The sequence below is a fragment of the Bactrocera dorsalis genome, chromosome 2, assembly GCF_023373825.1.
Source record: "Bactrocera dorsalis isolate Fly_Bdor chromosome 2, ASM2337382v1, whole genome shotgun sequence".
In the NCBI taxonomy this organism is placed as follows: domain Eukaryota; kingdom Metazoa; phylum Arthropoda; class Insecta; order Diptera; family Tephritidae; genus Bactrocera; species Bactrocera dorsalis.
In genome coordinates, this window is record NC_064304.1 from 95,611,990 (window position 1) to 95,639,436 (window position 27,447).

At 37.4% G+C, this 27,447-nt stretch overlaps 1 protein-coding gene across 3 annotated transcripts in view; it reads right to left on the reverse strand.

The window, feature by feature from the left end:
- LOC105230971 (insulin-like receptor) overlaps positions 1–27,447 on the reverse strand; it is a 172,940-nt gene that overhangs the window by 123,564 nt on the left and 21,929 nt on the right. The window contains exons 1-2 of one of the 3 annotated variants that reach the window (XM_049449782.1): positions 15,378–15,692; positions 12,751–13,129 (exon numbers count right to left, since the gene is read on the reverse strand). The gene's annotated coding sequence lies outside the window, so the exon portion shown is untranslated. Of the gene's footprint in view, positions 1–12,750; positions 13,130–14,708; positions 15,693–27,447 lie in introns of those variants that run through there. The other 2 variants (XM_049449781.1, XM_049449784.1) reach the window with 2 other exon arrangements.

Here is a 27,447-nt window from a genome sequence, read left to right on the forward strand (position 1 = left end):
TAGTATACAGATGTACTGCCAGAAACGCGGAAATTCTTAAAATTGCTTAAGTAGCTCAGCTCGTCACGCTGATCATTTATAAATATTTTTTAAAAGATCTCCGATGTTTTTCTAGTATTGGGTAGTCGAAAAATTTTTTTCGTATTTTGTTAATAGATATACATAGTTGCAGTCGTATATCTCCAGTGCTACCAATCACATTGTGGCATATCATGTAGTGTTGGAAAGGTGAGTTTTTTAGCTTCATTAAAAAAAAGAATAAGTTGAAGTTTTATTAGAAATACGGAAAGACTTTTTCGACAACCCCAATATGTTACCAACATCGTGACAAACTTAATATACTCTGTTCAGGATATAAAATGTTAAAAAAGAACCCAAAACCAAGGTCTATCCTTAAAAACATGTTTTATTAAATCGAAATTAATAAAAGATATCGATAATTTGTACTGCCAGCTTACACACAGTGGCAAAATTCGAAAATTCGGTGTAATCTTCGCTCTAAATATTGGAGCACAACAGCAAAAGAATCAGCTTTTGGCTGTAAAATGCCTACGAAAATCGCGTGCTATTTTTAGACTGCCTATTCCTGGAACTCCATCCGGTTAGCCAACTCTCATGCTTTCACATACATACGAATACATACATATGTACAAATGTATGTGTGTCCGGTTGTGCACGCTGTGTGCTCGTAAATTCATGCTAAATAATAGAATATGTGAAGGAAGCAATATGAAAATTGCGGCAAGCAAAGCAAATACCTAGCTGCTTATGTAAATCTTCATTAGTTGAATTGGTTACATTTATATGCTGTTGATCTGCGCCTCGACAAAACCTACACAACAATAATATGCAGCGCAGAGAGTGCGAGTGAGTGAGCTAGCGCGAGAAGCTGAGGCAAATAATGATTGCAGTCAATGCTTTTATAGCTGCGGTTGAGTTGTCTTACGGCTTTTACCGGTCATAACTTATAGTCGTTGGTATGTCTGCCAGAAAAATACTTACGAGACCGGCGTGCAACGCTTTTGTGGATTTTGTTGTGTCCACGATCATGTAAAGCCGCTTGCATGCGATTTCTTTCCACTGAGTAAGCACTTAAAAGTTGCTGTGCATTAGGCGCCGGCGTGAAAGGGTGGAGATGTGTATGGTTGCCACCAAAACAAAAATTATTTTAAAACTCAAAAGCGTGCAAAATGTGGCTGGTGGAAAGTGTGACGAACCGCGAGCAGGTAGAGCAGCTTAAATGGATTCGCGGTGCGGTGCAGCGAGCGAACATTGGATAGACTGGTTCAGTTGCGACGAGGAGTGCAATCAATGGCGAACATGTGACATTTTGGCATTTAAAATGGTGAAAATTTACAGTGCAGAATATGAATTAGCCAAGACTTGATATTGTGTAAAGGTTCTTTTGTGGCTCCAAGAGAGTATTAAACATAAGTAACAACGGATTATTCTAATATACCGCTCCAAATGTTATGAAAATGTGAAAACTCTCTTTTTGAAACTCTTCAATATGGTGATGGATCACTGGTTCCAACGACCTTACGAACAGCTCGGCTAATATATTTGGAACAAGTCGCTTCCGCTATTCCTCCATAGAGCTATGAAGACGGAAAACCGCGGCTAATCTAAGTAATCTGCAGATGAATATATTAGCAACAATCATATGAAATTATTCCACAAATAACATGGCTTAGTATAAATAACCAGAACATGCAATAAACAAGTAAATTTTGCACATAATTAACCAGGTACAAGTCGGAGACCAATACTAAAGCCACGAAACAAATAAAAAGAGAGCACAATATGTTTAAGTTCTTGTGTGAATGGTTTTAATGAAGTAAACTTAGTCTGTCTGAAGTAAACTTAGACTGTAATTCATAGTCTGCTTGTCACGACGGAGAGAGAGCGAGAGTTCGAGCTCGAGCTCAGCACTTAAAAGTTACTGCGCAACGGTAGCCGCGTGTGTGCGCTGCCGCTTACGAATTTCATCGTTTAAGTTTATGTAAGTTTTATTGCCAATTACCGCGATCATTAAACTGTACCCGCCTATACTAATGGCACTGCAGTCTAGCAAAATGAGAGACATACACTCGTACCACTTGCTTCGCACTTTTACTGCAAGCGTTCGTGGAGAGCGAACGATATTTGCGCTAAACGTGTTTTCAACATTTTACGCAATACTATGCTTCCACTTATGGATACCTCACACTTGTTGCAATATGAAAGTGATCGCCGGCAGTTGGAGGTTGAGACGGTCTGACTGTTGACGACGACGGCGACGACAAGCTTGTTAGTGAGGCCAGGTAACGCAGATCGGTCTACCGAACTGCCAACAGGTCGACACCCCGTTCAAATGACCAACAGCACATTTCTAAAAGCTTGGAATGTTTGGTATGCATTTAATTGCTGCAACGGCCCGACCTTCCCATTTCACAAACGCAACGACCGAGCGAACAACGGCAACGCCAGACATACCCATAACATTGGAAATGGCCAATAAAATGTAGAACTGCAACAAGTGCGTTTGTTTGTCTAGCAGCACTTAGCTCGTCTATCAAGCGGAGTTCATGGCTACTTAACGAAAACCGTTAGTCCGTGCAAAAAGCAGTTGTATTACTTGTTTGTGCTCATATTACTTACATTACGTGTGCTATTTATGTTGTTTTTAATATAATTTATTAATAAATGTGGTGTCTGCTGTTTGCTTTGCTTCTACTCTCTGTGAGCGCCTTCGTGGTATGCCACTTTAGTTGCAAAATATGCAGTTATTGCCAACATTTCTTACTTTCGCTTCTGATACCTGAAAGTATTCATTGGAATTTTCACAAACAAATGAGGCAATAAGACATGCCCCAGCCAGGTAAGCGGCGATCGGATTGGATAGTTCGCTAGAGCTTTGGCCAGATGGCTTGGAATTTTAGTGTTTTGATTACCCACATTCCGTGGTGTATTATTTGCGTTGACTGGCTTACCTGTAAAAGAAGAGAATATATTAATACAAATGTAAATTATTAAAGAATTAAAATATTTAACGAAATATAAACTAAAAAAATTCTATTTTTTTCTTTTTTAATCTTAAGTATATTAGAAAATAGCTGGACTTCGTGAAAGCTTAGCCAGCGCTGGGACACAATCGGTAAATGCGCTGTCGCAAGAGCTTTTTGGCCCAAGATCGATCGCAAGAGATCTTGTGATCTCTTTGCTCTCAATAAAGCTAGCGTCTCCCAGGCCATTGCTCTATTGCTGTCCACGCAGTAAGGCTGGGAATCCTACCAGACGCCATGCCGAAGCTGTATGGTAGAAGATGTGGTGGAAACAACTCATTACTTCCTTGTTGACAGTCTCGCGTTTGGGAGGTCAAGACTTAAACACTTAGGTCCGCATACCTTTAGACATCCCACCGAGCTGGCGGGAATGAGGGAGGCGTTTTGCTAACTTATAGTTCGAACACATGAGTTCTTCTTTTCTATTGCATCACAAAAGACTACATATAGTATATAGTCAACGTGCGATCTTTGGCAGCCATCTAGCTTAACCTAACCTAATCTTTATTAGGAAATGAGGCTATAAGGACAAATCCAAACATTACCTGTACTGGTTGTGGGACCATTCAACTAAATACAGTTGAACTTCATAACTCGAACTTCTAGAACGAATTGGTGATAATTCTAACACGAAGTATTTTGTGGATTATGTGATCCGACCTAAACAATTTCTTCAAGCATTTTACCTTTGCTAGGCAATTTCGCTATATGTTATAGTGATACGATCTGAATAATTTCTACAGAAAATTCATTTTTACCTTAGATAATAATCCTAGCTGAATTTTGTGAAGATATCTTATCAAATAGAAAAGATTTCCATATAAGGACTTGATTCCGCATGGCAGTGATTCGATATCGGCAAATGAACGGTTTCTTGGGGCGAAAAGGACGTCCCAAAATTTTCAATCGACATTACAAAAGCTGAGAGACTAGTTCCCGTATATATAGACAGAAAGACAAACGGACAGACAGTTGGACATGGCTAAATCGTCATTCTGATCATTTATTTATGTATTTTATATCATTTCCGACGCGTCCCTCTAGGTCTTACAAACTTTGTGGCCAACTTAATGTACATACTCTGTCCAGGATATAAAAGAAGAGTCCGAAATGTATATACAAGTATGCTTCTAGTATTACACAATAGATAACATAAGTTATGGTAATTATTTCTTTTGCATAGGAAGGAAATAAATTGTCTAGCAACTATGTTAAATTTTCCGAATCGAAAATAGATCTAAATTCTTCATACGTTTCATGGTACATTATCTACGGCACAACAGCTCGCACCACATGTGCGAGGTATGCATACAATATGATTTTTGAGAATTCATTCATTTCTTTTACCAACACCGGCGATATTTTTATAATTGAGGGAAAAACTAAAATCCCAACCCCCCGTTTGCTGGAAGCGTTGATGTTGCAAGATGGATTTTCTCAAAAACTATGAGTGCACTTAAGCGTTAAAACACTTATGTATGTAGCATGGATGGACACATACCCAGCAACGAAAATATGACTTAACTATAACTAAAGAATAGCTAAGGATTTGAATAGCATATTTAGAAAAAAATTTATTTTTTAATGAAAAAATGTTCAAATAAAATAGCATATAGTTCTTTTAAATATCCAAGTTATTCCGTCTTTTTTCTTTCTACTCTCGCTGTAGAAACATAATTTGTCCAATGCTGTAATGTTTTCGTGCTTATTTGTTCCGCCAGGGCGTCTGGCTGGTGCATATACTGTGTGTGGCGCGATCTGTAACACATTTGGGGTGATCGACTTCACGCGTGTGGTGCTCATTAATAGTTCCGGCACGCATCCGGAACCATTTCGAAATTTCTTTCAACTAATTTTAGTGGGCCCCCCGTAGTGAGTGCGGGCACGAGTGAATGATGGACGGGTGTGTGGCGTTAGTTAAAAATAGCGATGACAACATGTCTGCATCTTATTGCAGCAGCAACAGTTGCTGCTGTCATTTCGAATCCTCGAAATACGCACAGAGTTACTACAGCATCATAAATACATATGTAAGTATATAGGCTTGTGCATTTCCCCCCATTCTTAGAGTAGGCATTGTCGTTTCAATTGCGCATTCCAACGATTTCTGTTAGATTTTCATTAGAAGTGTAAAAGGGCGCCTGGTAATCAGTGGGTATGTGGCATGTGTTTTGTTAGTATGCTATTATTGTTTAAATTTTTATTTCGCCCTGCTCTTAAGCAAATGTGTAGGTGTTGGAAATGTTTTTTGTTATTTTTTAAGATATGTTTTTTTTTTACTCGCGAAGAATGTGGAATTGTTAACTTCAAACACCATCAGCGTTCGAAACATCGTGGGTCGGCCTTAGGCCGCCTGTCGCTGGTTCATCAAAAATTGGCGTTGGGGTTTATCAGACATTTTCAACGGAGCGCACTATATTACACAACTAAGAAGATATTTTTAAATACAAGTATTACCAGGGGTCTACTGGCGTTATCGAGAATTTTTAGTTCGTAATACGACATGCGAAGTTTTCACAACAGAGCTATTTTTAGGTTATAGCAAAACATTTGGGTAAACAAAATTTGCTTAACACTTGTAGCATAATAAATTCTGATCTACATACATACTGCAAACTAGAAGATGAAATTTTGAAAATAGTTCCATAGAAAGCATTAGTAGTTTAACACGCCTACCCATTTATAGGAAAAGACATTTCAAAGAGGGAGAAATAGCAGCTGCCATTTTATAGTTATCGACTGCTACCTGACACGTACGAGACGCCGCGATGATGAAACGCAAACGGCTACCAAGGAGGATAATGTGACGAAAGTTTACGTCTAACAGCTTGAAGCGACGCGAGATAGCTAATGGTAGGCATTCTAAAAGAAAGGCCAGTGTCGTACACTGTATAAAGCATTGATCATAAGAAGGTTACCTACGATAAGGTGCCGTTTATTCTTTCCGATCTGAAGAAGATTCTCATTGCTCCTGCAACCATCGCTGAAACATTCAGAACTTGCTACAAACCAGAGAACAAGTGAGCGCCGAAAAAGGACACTTCATCCCACGAAACTGCTTTGAAAACGGTGAAAACTTTCATCAGTCAACCATTTTGCATATGTTAAAACGATATGTCATTACTTTCACTTATTTACACTTACAGCAAGGGGCACATAATTTCTTGGACCCCTCCATATCATAATTTTTCATTTTATGTCGTTAAGACACATTTCGTATACATATAAAGAGGACGCGAACAGCAACAAGCTTATAGAATTGTCTACAAATTAATTAAGACTCATTTAAAAGCAGTAAAATTGGAAGCCAACTTAAATGCAACGAGTAGAGCAATAAAAGTGCCAGATGTCAAATGTGAAAACGAAGAAAGAGTGCAGTCACGTGCAATAAACAATGGAAGCAGACACTGAAGCGAGGGGAGACCAACGAATCTACACAAACATGTGATAAACTGTCATAAAAAAATAAAATTTGTAGCGCATATAAGCGGGACAAACTTCATATTAGTATGAGTTTTATGTACGTACAGAACCAAACTTTGTAAATTTTTTAGGTTAGGTTAGGTAAGGTAGATTATACTGATATCTAATTTTCTAATCCCTTGAACCGCGAAGCTTCTAGATATAGACGAGTGCTAGCTAAGACCGCACACAAGCAGAGGAAGTGTTCCTGGAGTCTGTTCGAGACAGTGTGTAAAAATTGTAAATAAGGAATTTCGCATGTTGATAAAATATTGCTTTTTGAAGAGAGAAAATACAGCTCAAGCCAAAACTTAATTTAATGCCGAGTTTCCGGACACTGTCCCAGGAAAATCAAGCATCAAGGATTGGTATGCAAAGTTTCGACGTGGTGAAATAGGTACCGAAGACGGTCAACGCGGTGGACGCCCAAGGAGGTTTTTACCGAGGAAAACACCAAAAAAGTCCACAAAATAATTTTTGGTGATTGTAAAATAAAGTTGTTCGAGAAGCAGGCACTTCAAAGACATCAACTAAACGTGATATATTACATATATTTCACGAATATTTGGGTATGAATATGGGTATGAGAAAGCCCTGTTCAAAGTAGGTGCCGCGCGGACTTATTTACTAATAAACCCGAGTTGTTTCATCGATGTGTAACAGAGGATGAAAAATGGCTCCATCATTTCACTACGAAGTCCAATCGGCAGACATCCGAGTGGATTCCACATGATGAACCCGCTCTAAAGCGTGAAAAACCCCAACAGTCGGTTGGCAAGGTTATGGCGTCTGTATTTTGGGATGCGCATGATATAACTTTTATTGAATACTTTGAAAAAGGAAGGATCATCAACAGCGAATATTACATAGCGTTATTGGGCCGTTTGAAGGACGAAATCGCGGAAAAACGGTGGCATTTGAAGAAAAAAAGTGCTGTTCCACCAAGACAATGTACCGTGTCGCTAGTCAGTGAAAACCATAACAAAAATTCATGAATTTCGCTTATTTTCTTAGAAGAAATTTTCGTCGCATGAAGAGAGGATCGCCGAAACTAAGTCTTATTTTGAAGTAAAGGACAAGTCGAAAGGTTAAGGGTCGTTATAATTAGTGTTTCACACTTGAAGGGTACTAAGTTGAATATAAAAAAAAAACAACTTTTGTCAAAAAATAAGTTTTATAATGGCAGGCCGGAAACTTCCTGCCCTTCCGGACCCTCTATTTGGGAATCTTCAATTCACAGATGCTTTGTTAATTCTATTGTATGTTATTGGGCTCTTGTAAAGTAGGTATCTTGTAACACAGCTTGCCAAGTCACGATAGTTATTTTACAAAGTCATAAAGATGGAATGTTTTGAAGTTGACATCGTTCGGTGAATTCTTGTTTGATTAAGGGAGTTTTATAACATTTTTCTAAAAAATAATTAACAGTTCGTATTGCCAGGCCATCGTGGCAGTATTTTAATTCTTTCCATTATTACAGTTAATTAAATAAACACGAAAACTGCTTTGCAATACCATAAAATTTTGATTTCCGGCAAAACCCTTTTTATTTTTTAAATACTCCGACGCATGAATGGGTTATAAGACACACAAAGTCTACAGCTCGGTTTCTCTCAGGCTCAATAAAATCGCGCAGATTTCTGTGTCTCTGACAGTTTGATTTCGTAATCGCGCATGCTCGCTGTGGTTGCGAATTAGTTGTGAAGATCAAGAAGAAAAAAACGAAAAGAAAAAATTTCGGTTATCGATTTGGAAACTACTCAGAGTTTATATACTACGTAAAACAACAATAATATTTAAGCACATTTTGCTTAAGCGCTCGTAAAACGATTGGTATTTGCTTGCTTCCAGCTAAGTTCGCACAGCATTTCGAAGTAGCCTTTGGGGTCGCCACACTGTCTGTAAGGAATTTTAATGATCACAACACAATTAATATCCAAAGTAAATTATATACGCGGCTTATTTTAGTGGCCTACAAAACCAGTTAATTTGTACAATGCTACGTTGTGGTAGGCAAACCGGAGGAAATGCCATAGGCATTAGGAAAACAAGCCCATCTGAGCTCATGCTCGTACGCATGGCCTACCATTTTGCAATAGTGTGAAAATATTCGTTAAGTGGATGGAAAAATTTTAAAATAAAAATTGTGCAATCATTAATGAGCCTAACTAATTGGTATTATTTCTTTTGTTGAACTTTGTTTGTGTTTTTATTATTTGTTTTAAGTATTGCTTATGCCATTGTACTTGGTAACACGGTATACATTGCGGCATATGACTGCCTTTTTACCACTTAATAAATTGGTTAAAAATCGAAACGATTGAATTATTGTATACATATTTCGAAAGTTAGTGCCTGGGGTTAGGTGAAACGTGTTAAGTTTCACTTCACATCGTTTCTGTGCTAAGGTCCACTAAGTGCACGCATCGAAAGATCTTTTTAGGTCTTTCCCATTTTTATTAAATTTAAGGGGTTATAAACAGTTAGAATTTTCAAAAAATCGATTTTTTTGTTTTATTTTCTTAATGAACATATATTTAAGATACACACAGAATTTCATATTGTGCCGGTGAATATTTTCGAAGTTACACGCAAATTTGAAAAGACGTTTCAGAGTGCTTGGAAGTACAAGGCAACATTAGGGGGTTACTTGGGTTTACAGGTTTCCAAAAATCAATTTTTATTATTGTCTTATTAAATTCTACAACACCTCCAGAATATTGTCCTAAAATTTCAAGATGATCCGTGTAATAGTTTCAGAGATACAGCCTTAAGAACTTGTGCGCTCGAGGCTAGTTGGACTTAGTGCGCCGTCCTTATACGCGTTTTTCTCGAAACTGTGTTTTTGAAGTTGGCAAGATTTCTTGAGAACTATTCAAACGATCTTCGTGAAATGTTACACAGGTAAACTGAGAGCTACAATTCTTAAAGACTTGGACGAATAATTTTTTTTCGACAACAACTATTTAACAACAATTTCATTCTAACAAAAAAATCTTGAAAATTCCGCTTTTATCGGCCTTCTAACTGTATATAACCCTTTAAGGAAAGTCTAAGTTTGCTATATCGGCTATAAAGTACCAAAGTCCTTCAGTTTTTGAGATATCCCGCTAAAATTTTTGTACACATACAAGAAGCTGCTTCTTTGTCGGATCGCATCACTATAACATATTGCTGAAAGATCAGAATGGAAGCCTTTGTATGTAAAACTTTTTCATTTGACGCGAATACTTGACGAAAGATTATTGTCTGAAACAACGCTACAAACTTTGAAAAAATTGTTCAGATCAGACCACTATATCGTATAGCTACTAGACATCAGAAAACTTTTTTATTTGTGAAGATTATTGTAAGCATTTTAATTAAACATTTCTAACTAGTCTCAAAAGCAAGCAGACATTTTTTTAACGTTAGATCATTTGCCAAACAAGTAGGCAGAAACATATATACTTATTTAGTTTGTACTAACAAGCGAAACCAGAGCGACTAAAAGCGAGTAGCTTTGTTTATTATACTTCAGAAGCAGGTGTTTGCTCAGAACTCGCTTGTGACTTTAGGCTGTGGAATGTCAAATGCAAAAAGCGGAATGTTATTTACTATAACCGCAGATTTCTAAAGCGTTTCGACGAACTAGCGATTATGTACAAAATGCCTTGAAAGCATCTAAATTAGTTGAAAAGAAAGTTGAAAATATACATCATTATTTTTTATTGTTTAAGAGGGGAAATAAACGTTTTGGTTTAGTTTTATGGCTTTGATTATCAGTCTTAATGATTTTTTTAATTTTCGTAAATTTTATTGCACCAAGAACTCTGTGAGCCCGGTACCTCTCATTTCCATGTTTATACCTTGACTACGGAATTTCCTACTTTCTTTAAGCCCTCAACCACGTTAAGTGCAGAAATCCATTAGCCACCGTTTTGAGAAATAGAATTATAATACTAGTAATTGTAAGTGCAACCATGTGTATTGTTTCTAGGAAATCAGATATAGTATAACATTTCGAAGTGTATATAGTATGTATATATAATTTCCAGTATTAATTTGTATAGCTATTGCGACCCTTGAATGTTGCACGCGCTAGTCCTGAAGAAGACACCTGTCCGCCTGTTCGTTGTTTTGTTTACGAGTTTCTGAGAAGCGATCTTTTGTTGCAGTGGCGTGCTTGTAACGATCGTCAGGTGGCCAATTGCTACAACAACTTCATTACGATTTCGTTGATGACTGCTTAATTATGTGTATGTATATGCACCTAACAACGACTTGCTTGCAACTCAATATTTATAAATATATGTATATAAGGCTAATAATTTATTATTATGCTCTTACCATATTACGATCAAGAGAGAAGCAAACATGTGCTTTGGAGAGTAACAGATCAATTGAAAAGTCACCGACCTCATAGATGACGTTACTAGAACTAAATCCATTTGATTTTTAGTTAGCCCAAATATATACAATTAAAGCTGTCGGTTCATTAGTTTGAGACTTATATTGTTTTGAGTGAAGCAACTTTGGTTATTGTGAAAAAATGAATCAAAAGGAATCACGTGTTGATAAAATATCGCTTTTTAAAGGGAAAAAATACAGTTGAAGCAAAAACGTGATTTCAGGACGAGTTTCCGGGCACTGCTTCATAAAGATCAATCATTAAGGACTGGTGTGCTAAGTTTAGGTATGGTGAAATGAGCACCGAAAACGGTGAACGCAGTGGACGCCCAAAGGAGGTTGTTGTTAGTTGACAAAATAATTTTGGATGGCCGTAAAGTGATGTTTTTCGAGATAGCAGGCACACTAAAAACATATACTGAACGTGTACATCATTCACACATATTTGGCTATGAGAAAACTCTGTGAGATGTGGGTGCCGCGCGAGCTCGCTTTCGACCAAAACCAACGACGAGTTATTAGTTCGGAGCAGAGATGTTCAAGCGTGATTTTTTGTGCCGATATGTCACAATAGATGAAACATGGTTTCACTCTTTCACTCCGAAGTCCAATCGACAGTAATCCGTGTGGACTCCACACGTTGAATACGCTCCAAGATCCAGATTTGGCCCTCAGCGACTATCTTAGATCTCAAAAGAATGCTCGCTGGTATGAAATTTTCGTCAAATGAAGAGGTGATCGCCGAAACTGTACTACAAAAAAAGAATACCGATATTTTGCTAAGTTAAACAAGTAACGAAGTTAAATACTCTCAAAAGGTTCAAAGCTTGAGGAAATACTTCCAGGTTTGGCAATAATCGTAACTCAACTAGGAGACGTATTGCTCTTTCTCAATTTGATTAAGATTTCTACATATTGACAATAGAAGCGGTATAAAGTCAACCGAAGGTTCAAAAATATTTAAGTTGGATATATGGAAGAAGTATTGACTCGACTTTACCCATTTTTAACACAATATAATTCTATATCTATCTCGATTATTTTTGGGTGATACAGTCTGGCAACAACACACGCAGGCAGGCGGAAGAAACAAACCATGACCGAGCGTCTAAATGAAATTAATGCGCATAGTTGAAATCACACTTCAGTATTCGCTTTCACATCGGTGTCTGATGGCAATCAATGATAATTGTAGCATTGAGACCCCTCTAAGAAATGCACTCTCGCTTCTATGCATTCTTAGTATGCTTTCATTTGCCTGCAATTATACTTGCATTATGATTGTATTTTAATTTAATTTAATTTTTGCACTCTGCTTCTTGGCAACAACAACGGCAATTAGCAACGCCTCTAATAATATCTGTCTGGTTAAAATAGAGCTTATTTGTAATTTAGATTAGTTTACATGTTTGCTTGTGTATGCGTGTGTTTGTATAAACCAAGATATAACCACTTATTATTATGTGGCTTTTAGAAGCACTTTCCTTCCTGCTTGGACTCGGACGACTTGTGCAACATTAGCTGTATTCTTCAAATTATACCAGCTACCCAACCGAACTGGCAACACTTGCGATGCTACCTTAAAGAACGTGGTTATACCCTTGAATGACATACAAATATTCACATATTCTCTTCTATCACATGCGTCAGAAGACTTTAAAGCGCAGGATTGCAGCACAAATGTTGTCAGTTTATTCGATTCGCTGGAGAGTAACGCTTGGCGAATCGAAGACAGCTAGAATGTTGGCGCTTCAGTGTGGTTTTGCTGCACGAGTTTGTATTTAGAAATAAATTTTTGATTTATTCAAAATAATTTTCATAACAGAAAAATAAATAAGATTCTTTGTTAATATACCTTTTTAGACAGTACTATTAATTCATGCTGCGGATGTGTTGACTCATGCTTGGTTGTGTCTTTTAGTTTTGTGGTTGTCGTTGAACAATTTTCTATTAGGAACAATTTTTAATAACGCTTTTAGCACAAAATTCGAAGCTATTCGATTTTTTCTTATATTAATTATAGACAGAACTTTATCAAACCACTGAATTATGTGTTTAAATTTGCTTAACACTTCACAATATTTATATCCACCTTTTGAGTATTTTTGTATATTTTAATTAATTTCGATATAACAAGCTTCAAATTATAAAATATTTTGCCACTTCTCATGTAAAAACTTGTATATCATTTTTTAATACTATGCACAATCGTAGCACTACACAAGGATATTGGTCTGAAAAGAAGAAAGAAAATAGAGTGTTAAATATTTATTATTATTTATACATCGTATTTATAAATGTTATTTATGTCATACAAAATAATTGTTAATTCACTCAGAAAAAGCTAAGTTCCGGTGCGGCCAAAGAGTAAATTTGCTCATGCACTCTCTTAGCTCATTGCAGAAACTTCGTAAAGGGTCGAAATATTTATTATAATCTCTACCAGAAATTACCGTATTCATCATATTAGCGCGGGGGAAAGTAAGCGCAATATTTTTCTCTAATAAAACTGTTTAAAAACAATGATGAGTTCATGATTCGGAGCAGTGTTGGGAGATGTTCAAACGTAATTAAGCCGATTTTTTGTGTCGATAAGTGACAATAGATGAAACATGGCTCCACCGTTTTACTCCGAAGTCAAATCGACAGGCAGTCGAGTGGATCACACACACTCCAAAGCGTGTCAAAACTCAACAGTCTGCTGGCAAGATTGTGGCGTCAATATTTTGGGACGCCCATGGAATCGTTTTTATTGACTACTCTGAAAAAAAGGAAGGACCATCAGCAACGGACTGTTAGAAGGACGAAATTGCCAGTATTTGAAGAAAATAAACTTGTTGTATTACCAAGAAATACACTATGTCGCAAGTCAGTGAAAGCGATGGCAAAAATCTATGATTTTGGGCTTCGAATTGCTTCTGCATCCACCGCATTCTCCAGATCTGGCCTCCAGCGACTATTTTCTAAGAAGAAATTTTCGTTGAATGAAGAGGTGATCGCCGAAGCAGTGGCCTATTTTGAAGCAAAGGAAAAATCGTACGCCAAAAGTGTTATTGAAAAGTTGGAGTAACGCCATAATCACCCTTGAAGGAAACTATGTTGAAAAAAAAAGAATTTTGCCAAAAAAATTAATTTTACTATTGTAAGCAGTGGACTTTTCAATTGACTTGTTAGTTCGTCATACCATTTCATTTCGAAATTCTTTCCATGGTTGCAATAACGCTCGGTGAAATTTATCATACAGTTTTGTATTAATTTAAAAGTATAAAAATATGCATACATATGTGAGAGAAATATTTGAGTAAATCGTGAATGCAGCGTACAAATGTTTGAGAGAAGCAGTTGTGCGACACAAATTGACCGTGTGAAGCGTATTGGCAACAACAAAACAGAAATTGGCCGATACAATTCGCACAACAGCCGGTTCTACGTACCGGAATTGACCCGGATTTTATCCTGCTAAGGGCTGACAGCTCTAACAGCTTTCGGTGTTTTAACCCCCTTAAGATCGGTAGGTCTTAAGTTTAAGAAATTGCCAAAAATGAGAACCAAAAGCTTTGGTGTATGAACAGGCGCTTAGTCATTGAAGCCAATAATTGGATTGGTGTAGTTAAGGTAGGTATGAAGAGTTTATTAGACTATCAAAACCTTGTCTACAGAACCGGAACGAACCTCGCTTTATAAACGGCTCTGAACGTTTAACTCGTTAGTATTAATTCAAAACTATTTGGTATAAAGTAAAGCGTCAGTGCCTTTTCCTAATAAAAACGCAATGTAACTTCAGTAATTTTCACATTATTGTACTAACAGTACCTTCTGATTCTTTATTACAAATAGTTTGGTGTTGCAATTTTATCTTCAAGTGGACAGTTTTTCATCACTGTTATATAGCTGTTATGACATTACAACAAATTGACGTAACAAGCGGTCAAATAGCTTCACTTTATGCACATATTTTTTTTTGTAATTTTCCGATGCTACAAAATTTTGCTCGGTTTAAACTTTATTATATGTATTTATTTGCGTATGTGTGAATATGTTGGCTTGTATGTGTGCGTATTTCGCCACTTGTCGCTTTTAATGCCTCGAATCGAACTACATATGTACATACATATGTATGTATATTGCCTTTGTCGTGTTTTGCTTTGTAAAATTTTTAGTATTTCTCTTATTTTATCTCCGAAACATCGTTTCCGTCGTCGTCTTGGCGTTTTTTTCGGACTTCGTGCGGTATTTTCGGTGTTTTATTGTTGTTTGTCACACGCGCTTCAATTATGTCGACGGCAAACCGTTGAAAAAAAAGCAATAAACAAGTGACGTCACATGAACGAAGTCGTCAGAAGTGACGTCGAAGGAACGAGCAACCATTTAAAATAATTTCTTTCGTTTTAGGCACTTATACTTTTTAGTATCGAAAGCACAACGAATTGAGCACAAGAAATGGAAAAAACATAAATATTAATTACGCTAATTAACACTTACAGATTTATGTATATTTGCATATACATAAATTCATATATATATTTTCTTTTGCTTTAATTTTATTTGTTGTTTTGATTTTCCACTGTGCGTTTGTCGCTGCTTTGAAAAATAATTTTGAACATCGAATTTGCGCAGATCAAAATCAAGAGGTACAAGCCGGAGATAAAATATGTGCGAGTACGTATGTATGTACGTCAGTATGTATGTATGTATATATTCGCATGAAACGAAAGCGCAGGCGCATTCTAGACACTCATAAAATTATTCGCTTTGATCAACGCACAGACGCGACGAAAGTGAAGTAACGACTAAATTCATTTACTTAAAGCTAAAAGCTGCGAGGGCCCCCCTTGCTGGCGCTGGTGCTAGCACTGGGGCTGGCGCTCACTCGCAATTCTGGCAAATATCTCCGCAATCAGCAATACAGCAAATTGAGAGTTGAAATAAAAATCGCAAAGCGCCAAACAAACACATAGAAAGTGCGGCTAGTATCGGGCTTGTAGGCACATGTACCTACATACAAACAAGAAGGAACCACCACACATAAATATTTAAATTTGTATTTATGTGTTTAAACATGTGTATGTGTGTATGCATGTGTGGACGTAAATATCACATGCTCAAGCAGCGCCGATCGAGAGAGGTTGCCCGCTCATGCCAGGTGCCTACTTATTACCAATGTTTTATGTAACTCATAAGAGTAGACAATTTCACACCGCGTACTCAGCAGCAGCAAGGAAATATCGCATTGCAAAAGCAACATTAATGAGATAGACAAAGCGAGAACAATCATCACCAACAACGGAGTTGTCAGTTTTGCTATTTTACAGCTTGTTTTGACTTGAAGAAGCTTTAATTTGAAAGCAAGTGCATCGATTGTGTCTGCGACGTTCCCCTGATCTAAAACTATAAAAAAATGTTTGGATAAATTCTAGACGGTTGCCGCAAATTGTAAACAGTCTGGCTAAGGTGTCAGCAGTAATTACATACTTACATATTTACATTTATACATACATAATTGCGTACGGTATTTATATACTACAAATGCATTATTGCACATCCCTGCATATACTGTAATGTGGTATATTTCGCCCGAAAACCTATTCGTCCAAATAGTTTTTTTCTAGGTTAGCATCAAAATAATCATTAGTGTTTAGTATAAGCTTGTTTTTCTGAAGTACATACATACTTACATATGTACATAAACTGCATTCGGCGACTTTTACGATGAGTGAAATTATTCAACAAAGAGGTTGCATTAAATTTGGTGTGCGATTCAAATTTCTGGTGGAGAAACTTTCAGAATGTTGGAAAAGGCCTTCGGTCATTATTCTTTGTCGGGAGCAAGTGTTTTTGATTGGTACAACTTATTCAAAGAGGGTTCAGAACGCGTTGATGACGAATCATGTCCAGAACGGCCATCAATATCAACCGATGATCAATACGTCAATAAAATAAATGAACCGGTGCCTGAAAATCGACGATTAACAATCAGAAATCTTACCGGCATCATTGGTATACCGAAAGGATTATTGAAAACCATTTTGAGAGATCATTTGGATTTAAGAAAAGTGAAAGCACGACTGGTTCCAAAATCACACATATTTTTTTTAACTGCGATGCGTTAACCTCTGTGAAACAATGTTTTCCGACTAACAGGATGTTGTGAAACTTATTATTACTGGCGATGCGTCTTGGATATATGTTGACGACCCGGAAACAGTCGATCAATCGGCCGAATACGTCAAAGCAGAATAAACATCAAAGTTATGTTCTGTGTGGGACACTCCGAACGCCTTCTTACCGGCCAAACTGTCAGCGTGAAATACTATTTGAGTGTTATGCGTCGTTTGCGCGAAGCTATTCGTTAAAAGAGGCCAGACTAATGGCACGACTTCTGGCTATTCGGTAAATCAAAATGACGGCTGGACAAAATCAAAAAATTGCTTCCCGATCCGTTGTTTCAGCTCCCCCTTAAGGTTTTTAATTGGATTCAAGTCGGGGGACTGACTTGGTCAGTTAAGAGAACCAGACCGTTGTTCTGGAACCCATCTCTTACCAACTTCAAAAATCAGATTTTAGGAACGTTAAGCTGTTGTAATGTTCATATTATTGGCATAATTTCCTTAGCCTATGGCAGCTTCGTATTCTCCAAGATATCTTTATCTTGGAATCTGTTTATGGAGTATGTAATATGATATATTGGCCATACACCATACCATAAAAAACAGCACCAGACCATTATATTGCCGCAACCATGTTCAACGATCTTTTTTGTTAACCGTGAATATAACTTTTTGCCTTTCGAACGAAGAAAATTGCATCTGGCATCATTGCCGCACAAATTAATATTCTTTCATCCCTCTACAAGGTATGGATCGCTATGCATTACGGTATGAGTCTGGTCGCCGCAAAGATTTCGACCAAAAACTGTGCCATTCCTAAGGAGATGTTGAACTTAGTCCGCTACGACCGAGATTTGCTCTACAGGGTCATATCTGGTGACAAAACATGGATTTATGATGTGGAAAACAAAGCTCAAAGGAAGCTCCCATATTAGTCAATACTGAAAAAAAACGCGCCAAATGAGGTCGAATCTGAATGTTTTGCTAAAAAATTTTCTTTACAGATGCGTCGTGCATCATGAGTTCTTGCCAAAGGGTCGTACGGTTAATAAAGAGTTTAGGCTACCAGATTATAACTATGTTTCTAAGGCAATGAGCTGGATTCCGGTTGTTCTCTAACGTTATAGAGCTAGATATATGAACCCGCGTGAGCATAATAAGCGTTGCGCAGCAATTATGTCTTGTGTTACCTTATATGGTCTTAATCTTTTATTAGATTGCAATGATGGAGATCCAGCTTCAACTAGCCACAATTTTAAGAGTTGTTACTGGACATTGTGCAAGGCGAAGCAAGTGAAATGAAGTGCCCAAAGATCGATCCTTAGCGTGTTTGTTCTAACGATAGACCTTTTAACTTAACCTAACCTAGATTGACATCCAGCCAACACCAATTTTCAGAGCGTTAGGAAAATTAAGTGGCCACCCACTGCTGGTGGTTACGTCAATAGCATGCACATGCAACTGAAGAGATAAGCGATATCAAATAATATACAATAAATTATTTTTAGAATAGAAACTCGGAATAACACGAACTATGTATGTCGCCGAAGTGGGCGATGATATGCGCCCGGAAAAGTCAACAACTTGCTAATCACACGCTTTATGGTTATTTTCACGCTTTTGGTGGTCTGACTATTTATTACTCACTACTCAGCCAAACACACACACACACATATGAATTCGAGCTTGAAAGCGTGTCCAAGTGAAGCGATGTGGGGCACGGTGTAGACGGCGCTTAGCTTGTTTGCAAAGTGCACGCCTATTATTGTACATATTTGTACCACTGTACACATCTACATATAAATAAGTTACATATTTTCTAATATCCATTGTCGGCGCAGTCACCGGCGCATTATTACAACATGTAATACAAAAACAAAAGTAACAAAGAGAATTTTGCAAAATCCATAATTTCTCCACACATGTGCATATGCCTATAGTGAAACATCCCTGCAGTTAAATCAACTAGTTCGAACGTAATACACAAGAATAAGATATTCCGGCCAAACTAGTCAGCAGACGACCTTTTCAGCCTGCGATTGGTATTTACAAGTATTACTGTTATTTGCTAGGAGATGACAATTGTCAGAATTAGAAGCCTCACTAGTCTTACACTAGTTCAAAGATAGAATAAGTGCCGTTTCCCCAATGCCTGGTTAGCTGTCAACTGTTGGTGAAGTTCTGGTTAAAAAACAGGTTAAGTTGTTTTCTCAATATCTGGTTAGCAGCCATCTGTCAGTGAATTTCTGGTTAATTTAACCTCGACTAAAGCAGAACTGTACTGACACATGTCTACTAACTAGACATTAAGAAAGCGGCCCTAAATATTATGGATTCTGGGGCCAAACGGTGGCAAAATAAAATACCCATTAGAAAATCATTCTATACTTTGTATGTTTTTTTATCTAATAAGAATTCAGTCAGGTATTTCTATTGGCATAATTCCTAACTAGTTTGAGCTTGCGATCTTTCGCGCTGTAACTATTTACCGTATTTTATGAACTTTTCACAGCGTGGTAATCTTACGGTATATGTAATATAGTAATGGTACAGCGGCATACAGGGTTTGTCCGGACAGCAATAGGACTGAATCGATTTAAAAATATGTATCGAACCAATCGTTACAATTCTTTAAAAACTTTCAAAATAGGCTCCTTCTATGTCGATGCAGAGCTACCAGCGTGATTTCCGAGCAATGAAGGCATCATGGAAGGAATTCTCCAGAATAGCCTTGAGAGCCGAGGTGCATGCTGCTTGGATCTTCTCTGTCCTTTCAAAATGCTTGCATTTTCATCGGCCTTTGCAGACAAGAAAACAAAAAAAAAGTCAGGGGGGTCACATCTGGGCTGTAGGGCTGCTACAGCGTTGGGATACCGGCCTTGATTAGGTAGCTATTCACAAGAAAGGCCGTGTGAGCCAGGGCGTTGTTGTGGTGAACTTCCAATCGGTTGCGATGTCTTATCGGACCCGATTGACCATTCGTTTGAGTCTCTTGAGGACTTCGACGTAAAGCTTGACGTTGCCGGTTTGTCCAGGAAGAACAAATCCATGGCAACCGATGCCTTTGATGTCTAAAAAAAAAGACAATGAGCATCGTTTTCACTTTGGATTTGCTCATTCTTCCCTTTTTTGAGCGAGTAGGCGCCAGCTTGCAGCACTCACAGAAACACGTCGCGCGAAAATGTTTGTCCTGACTCTCCAGGGTCTCGAAGACAACTGACCAGCCGCTCGTTCGTTAGCTAGAAACGCCCTCTACCGAATACAGTCGGTGCGAGTACGCTCGGAAGTACATTCGCAGCGTAAGAAAATCATCCTATTACTTTCCGCACAAACCCTGTATTAGCGCTCTTGGGGCGTCAGTAACAAGATTGCCTTTGGTGGATTTTTGACGCCAACTTAATGCGGCTTGGCATCATTGGCGCCACTCAGCGTGCTTTTGCTGCTTATTTGGCTACTGTCACTGCCAACTACCACTGTTCGACGCTGTCCGCCTGTCTGTCCGTTTACTAGAGTTCCTTGTGCTGTTGCAATGTACATATTTACCATATGTGTTAAATATTACAACATATGTATGTACATATATGTATGGGCATTTGGATTCATAGATTTCATATGTCTTATGTGAAGGAAGAAAGTCCACTAGTTCCAATGTTGGTTCGACAGTTGCGGCATGAAAAGTTTGGTTGTCTCAACACTCAACTAAAGAAGATATTATATCCCTCATCAACGTTTTGAAATGTGGCAGCTCAGAAATGGAGCTCATAGCTGTGCAGTCGGCCGTATCATTTGGTCATCGCAGAGTTGTGACTGATTCCTATAAAATTTTTGCTTCGTCTTGCTTCAGACTTTTGCTCAACTTCGTATACCTATGTACATATGTTCAATATAAAGACGAATGTACTTACATATATCCAACAGGAATTTTAACTTTGTAAAGAAATCTATAATAACAAGAAGCCCCAGTTTTAACATAAAATAAATAAATAAAGCGTCTTGCGAGAGATCATGAAAGAAATTTACCAGAGAACGGCTGGAGCGCGTTCTTCAGCCATGACATTATGAAAAATTTTAAAAAAAGAATATGTACAAATACATACTATGTATTTAATAAGGTACATACTTATATACTCATATGTATGTATGTACTTAGGTTTATGTTATTGTTTGTATACACAGCAGCCGACACTGACCTACCCCAGAAAATGCAACGCTCATACATATACATACATACGTAGACAAGTTGTACGAGTATTTTGGTGTGGCTGACTGTCTAAATTGTGGTTTACGAAGTCCTTATATACATATGTATGTATGTATGTATGTACTTATGAGTGCACGAGTGTATTGCTTGCAGCTACTGTACTCGCATCTTCGTGTGAGTGCGCGGTTTGTTGTGAAGATTGCAAAAAGGATGTTAACTACGGAGAGTAATAGGATGGTACACACGCATTCACATACATACGTAAGTATGTATGTATACTCATAAATATATTCGTAAATGCAAGTTTTAAATTTCCAAAAATACATAGATTAAAGTCTGAAAATTAAAGTGTCAGCACTAGTAATATTAAAATTCGATTTGAGAACAAACATTCGATCATTTGCAGGTTGAGGTATCTTCTCTTTTTCAACTCCTTTTCTCATTTCAACGGTTATTTTTGCAATTTCTCTGGTTGTTTTTGTTTGTTTTTTTTTTGATACGGTTCTCCATATTCTGTGAAAATTTAAATTTTTCTCCCAATCCAATTCTATTTTCGTTTGGTTTTCCTATTGTTTTATGGTTTAAGTTGCCTTCTCTAAATTTTGTTGTCCTGAGTCGATATTGCTGGCCACTATACATACACATACGTTATAGTCTCCGACGTTTCTTGTATAAGCGTATTAGAATATATACAAACATACTTATGTGCATACATATGTACGTATGTACATACAATAGATATTAAAGGAATTTCATCAAATCGTTTATATCTCTGAAACAATGCTCTTTTGTAGGATGATCGTTCAGACAGAAATTTAATTTTTTACAACTTTTTCTTAGAAAGTTCTTCGATAAGACCAGTTGTTCTCTAAATTTTTCAAAAATGTGTGAAAAACGTGAAAACTCGGAAAGGAAGTACTTAGGGGGTTACGCGGATTTCTTCGCGTAAAAAAAGCCTTTTTTCTACATTTTTTTTTTTTCTCATATTAAAAATTTAATATATTTCTAGAATTTCTAATTGTTACAAACATACACTTTTAACAAAGAAATTCTGAAATTTTTGGAAAATAATATTTAAACTCGACCATTGCGACGCCATATCCGCTGACTCTCGTAAAAAAGATGCGCCCGCGTTGGCAGGATAACTCCCTACATGATCATCTAAAGTGAAAAAATACGTGTTTTAGTTCAAACCTTAGCTTAGAACTTGGCCAAAAAAAAATCGACATTTTGGCAGGCGTTTTTACAAAAATTTCAGTGATTTTTTTTCAAATAGTTGTAATCGAAAAAAAATCCTTCGTCCAAGTCTTTAAGAATTGTATCTCAAAGACCCATGAAGATCGGTGCAAAATTTTCATGTCTTCGCAAGGAAATAAAAACGGTTTTACAACGTTTTAACGTTTACGTGTAGTCCAATGTACTACCAATGTTTGTACGCCCGGTTTTAGGCTTCAAATGAAGGCCGGAAAGGCTAAACTCGAAAAACACTCATACATATGTACATATACATATACACGAACTAATATACATAAATATATATTCCTAAACATACATACATATATATATACATATGTACATATGTATGTACAAACTTCCATATGCAGACAGAAGAGCGACTGGCTTGACATTTTGAAAATCTAGAACAGTTAACCGAAATCCAACGAAGTAATGAGAAATGCCCAAATTAAAAATGCATAAAAACCAAGCATACACAATAGAAAGCACATAAAATGTGTGGAAACACGAAGAAAGAATGCGGACAGACAGCCAGCAAATGAATGCCGCAAAGAAGATGGAATGCACACCATGCCGATACCCGCTTACAAACCAACACACACACACGCAAACATTGCCATAAACAAGTTTTGAATGCAGACAACGTTGGCTGTGTTGTTTCCCCGAAAAACACCGAAAACCTACAATACCAACCATAGGGCCGAACTGCGCAACGCGAAGCGAAACTTACAGCGCGCGGCACACAACAAAAAAAAAAACACTCCAAGCATTTCCATAGTGCAGAGAGCGAAACATGAACGGAAACAACCCTCAAGATGACGTTGACCCCAAAAGGCGGACAAAAACATAAACACAGTGAAAAAAAGCGTTTTTCAGCAACTGCGGCAAAAAAGCGAGCAAATCGAACTGATGGCGCGACTGATGTGCCTGATAAATGAGAGCAAAGAGCAGTAAGGCGAGGTTTTGACTCTTACAATATAATGTGAACCGAGACACAACGGAGTAAATATTACGAAAAAATCAGAAAATGCATGAAGATGAATGGAGGAGGATGGCGTCAATGGCACAACCGGCAGCGGAATTTTTTCATACTTACACATACACACATACATACGATATATGTGTATTTATGCATGTATGTACAGAATACAACTGCGTACTAATTAATTGGGCTGTGAAGTGAATAATCAATATGCTAGTAGTATGAAAACGAAATGAAATGGTAAATAAATGCAATCGGAAAGGGATAAACAAAGTACCAATGACAACATAAAAACAGTAAAACTTCCATAAATTAATGAAGAGCGTGATGATGAACTAAAGAGCTAAAAATTAAGAGAAGAGCAGACAAATGCCTATTAAAAAGCGGTGACATATATGTACATATGTATATGCCTAACTTATGAGCAATTGCGGGGGCAAAGTACAGCAACAGTAAATTCGAGAACCGCACCACTTAGCGGTGGTTTCTGTGTAGCGCAAAAGTCGCCTTAGTAGCTACGAAATTGTATATCTAACCTAAAATATGGGCGAGAACCTAGGTCGCGATTTTTATATGTATGTTAATTAGTATTATTTATATACTCTTGAGCCATTTCTTAGCAAAACACATTCTCTACATTCGTTCGGTTGAAATGCTTTAAGTGCTGAACACATAGAGCGCGACAGACTGTGGGCGACATCTGTCAAATATTAAAATACACACGTTCTTATGGACACAGTTATTTAGACAGCCGCACGATTACACGACTGCAGGCCGTCAGTTGTCGCTCGCGCTAAGTTGAAAATATTTTTAAATTTGCCGACGACAGTAGAGTTGACAGTAGAGAGGAGTGATGCCACTAATATGGAAAATGTTAAATTATTCAAAGCTCTAACAAACCTGACAAATAAAAGCATAAAATAGCTCTGTTATATCATTTGTAATAACAATTTAAAATTTAAAACAAATAAATTTACGCACGAAAAATTTCACTTTGAACAAAGTATTAAAATTTCATTGAAGTGAAAGGTTTTAGTATGGCCACAACGAAATTGTGTACTTGCAAAATCGACAGCTGTGTTGTCTTGAATACATGCCGACCATTGTTATGTCACTGCCTTCTTACAAATGTTCATGTAGAAGCATTCACGACGCCATTTACAGTTCACTGTCGTGCTGCCTTGTGGTGTCGCGCTCTATGTGTTCAGCACTTTAGTTTTTAATAGCTTCAAAAAGCAGCCGCTACAGCGAACGGGAAAGGCAGAAAAACACTCATACATGTATGTATGTGTGTATAGAGAGGACCATCGAAAACAAAAAACAATATAAAACAAAATAACCAACTGCAAAATGCTGATAAACAAATAGCCGCACAAAAGAAAATACAATTAAGAAGCTATCAAGCGGGCGGCGGCGGCGAGCTGTTTAACGTAAAAATGCGAAATGCGAACCAGCTTCATAAAGCGGAAATGATAAAATAAGAAAAACAAATGACGATGTGAGACAAAATACCGGAAAATAATAACAAGCCGAGCATTGTACGAGCCTACACCGCACCACCTTTTCGAATTTCGAACTGTCGCACACTAACACACATGTATGCCGACTATGCGCCATGCGCTCGTTCTCGCTCTCGCTCTCTCTCTATTTAATTGAGTTGAGTTGAGCACCAGCAGCCGAAAAGTAAACGAGTGCTATACACTCCCGCTGACCCACTACTAGTGCAATGACAAGCAAAGCACGACGGCAACGTGTGTCTGTCTCGTATGCGTTTGTTTTGGCATCATTCTGCGTCGGTTATTCGAATTCATCGAAACCGGCTTTCTTGCACCTCGTAAATCAAGATTTCGGTCTGGCACCGTACAACAAACACCACACAACATCGCTTACTGCTTTGTTGTATCTTTTATATTTATAGTTACATACATATGTGTGAATGCATGTATATTTGTTGCATGAATGCATGTTTTGTGGAATGTGCGCCAAGGCATAACAGCAAGAGGCAACATAAACAACACCGACGGCCAAACGAATACGAAGCGTTGCAATTGAATGGAAATTCCCGTGGTATGTACTCGTCGAGTGGCGGCAAAAATTTCAGCAGTGGTGATCAAAACAAAATGGTAATGGCCTGCAATGCCGCATTGTCTATGAATTTGGGAGAGGTTGTTGCCTTTTTTATAAGATTTGTTGGCGTACATAGTGTGGTTGAAGTATGCAAGTTAAATCCGGAATATGTATTTTAATTTAGAGTACATATTTTTGGACATGTGTATGTGCATACCAGAGAACGGGTCGATTTATAGGACGCCAAAAAAACGGAAAAATTTGTCTAAGTGGTTATGAATCTGTAATTGGTTTCGAGCCAGCGATTTTTAAGACGAAGTTACTTAGAAATTTTAAAAATTTGTCCGGCAGTTTTTGAGAAATCTGCATGAAATTTAATACTCAGGTGCATTTTGATATTCTATTGATCGTTTGTCGGAATCACCCAGGTCGAACAACAACCACAGTTAGTAACAAAAATGTGTATACGCAGGTATTCGTAAAAGAACACAGTTATGCAACATTTAGCGAATACATTTGAATTTTCTTGAAGATAGAAACCTTAACAACTATAATTCAGCGTAAATTAACTCTTTTTTGTTTTGTTTCTGTTCCAACAAGACAAGGATTCAAAACATAAAGCGATGATAGCGAAAGAATGGTTGCTTTATAATGCTCCAAAACAGCTTAAGACTCTCCCACATTCCCACGATACGAACCCTATAGGATACCTTAAAAGTAGCTGCTTCGAAACCAGTTGTAGACTCTCTTAATTAAAGTGTTTAGAATGATCTGTAGAATATTTCCTGGATAGGTCACTTTTTAGAAAAAATCGACCCGATCTAATATTACATTACTATTGGAAGGTTGAGAGGTTGAGTCTTCGTAAGAAGTCTTTTAGTCGAGTAAATTGGATGTATGCAATTAGATATCTTCTGTAGTAAACGTACAATTTCGTGGTATTATTGAATTTGAATGCCTATCGTTTCAGCTTATTTGGACGTCTTTTAAATAAACAATTTTATTTCATCGATTTGGCAACACTGCAACAAATTGTGAAGAGAGGACACTTATTTATGTAGCGACTGCACAGTGGAGCCTCGATTACTTGCGTTACTAATTTAACCAAATATCACGACAATGGGAGCAAATCGAGTTGTGTTTACTGCGCAAGAATTCAAAATGTACAGGAATATGAATATGTACACTCACACACACATATACATATACATGTACATACGTATATGTAGTGGTACGTCTGGTGTACGTACATTCATATGTGTATGTGAAACGAAGAAAAGCCAGAAAGAATAAACACAAACAGTAGAAGCTATAAAGGCAACAACATCGTCTTTGCTATACAAAAGCCAATACAAACATATGCATGTACGTTTGTATGCTCACACAAACATATGCATGTACGTATGCACACACAATCGTGTGTGTGTGTGTTCGTATATTTTTAATCATTTTATTGCTTGTGCGCCGTCACTGCCATTCAACGCCATTCAACGCAAAATGGTGGCGCTGACTCTTGGGGCCGTCATATTAAATTTTTGTACTTTTGTTGTTATTGTTGCCACCAAGCTTGCTTGATTGCGCGCTATTGTTGTGTTCGGGGAACCAATGAAAAATGGGAATTGGAATAGACTTGTACAATTGTTTACACATTCGCCGGACACTATGAATGCATGTGGCCGCAGTCGTATTAATGGGTAAAAAAAAAAAGAATTGAATTCCAACGAAACGCAGTTAAAAATACATACTTATTATGTGATTTTATTTGCAATTTACTTTTAATTGAAAAACAAGTAAATTTTTATTCAATTTTTAATAATTTTTTTTTTTTTTGACGTCAGAAAATTTTCTTTTATAATAATTTTTAATACGCATACCATCAGAAATTCACTCAACCTACTCTATCTCTACTTTTAATGAAGGTAAACCAGCTTTCCGTTGATAAGGTAAACTTGGAAAGTA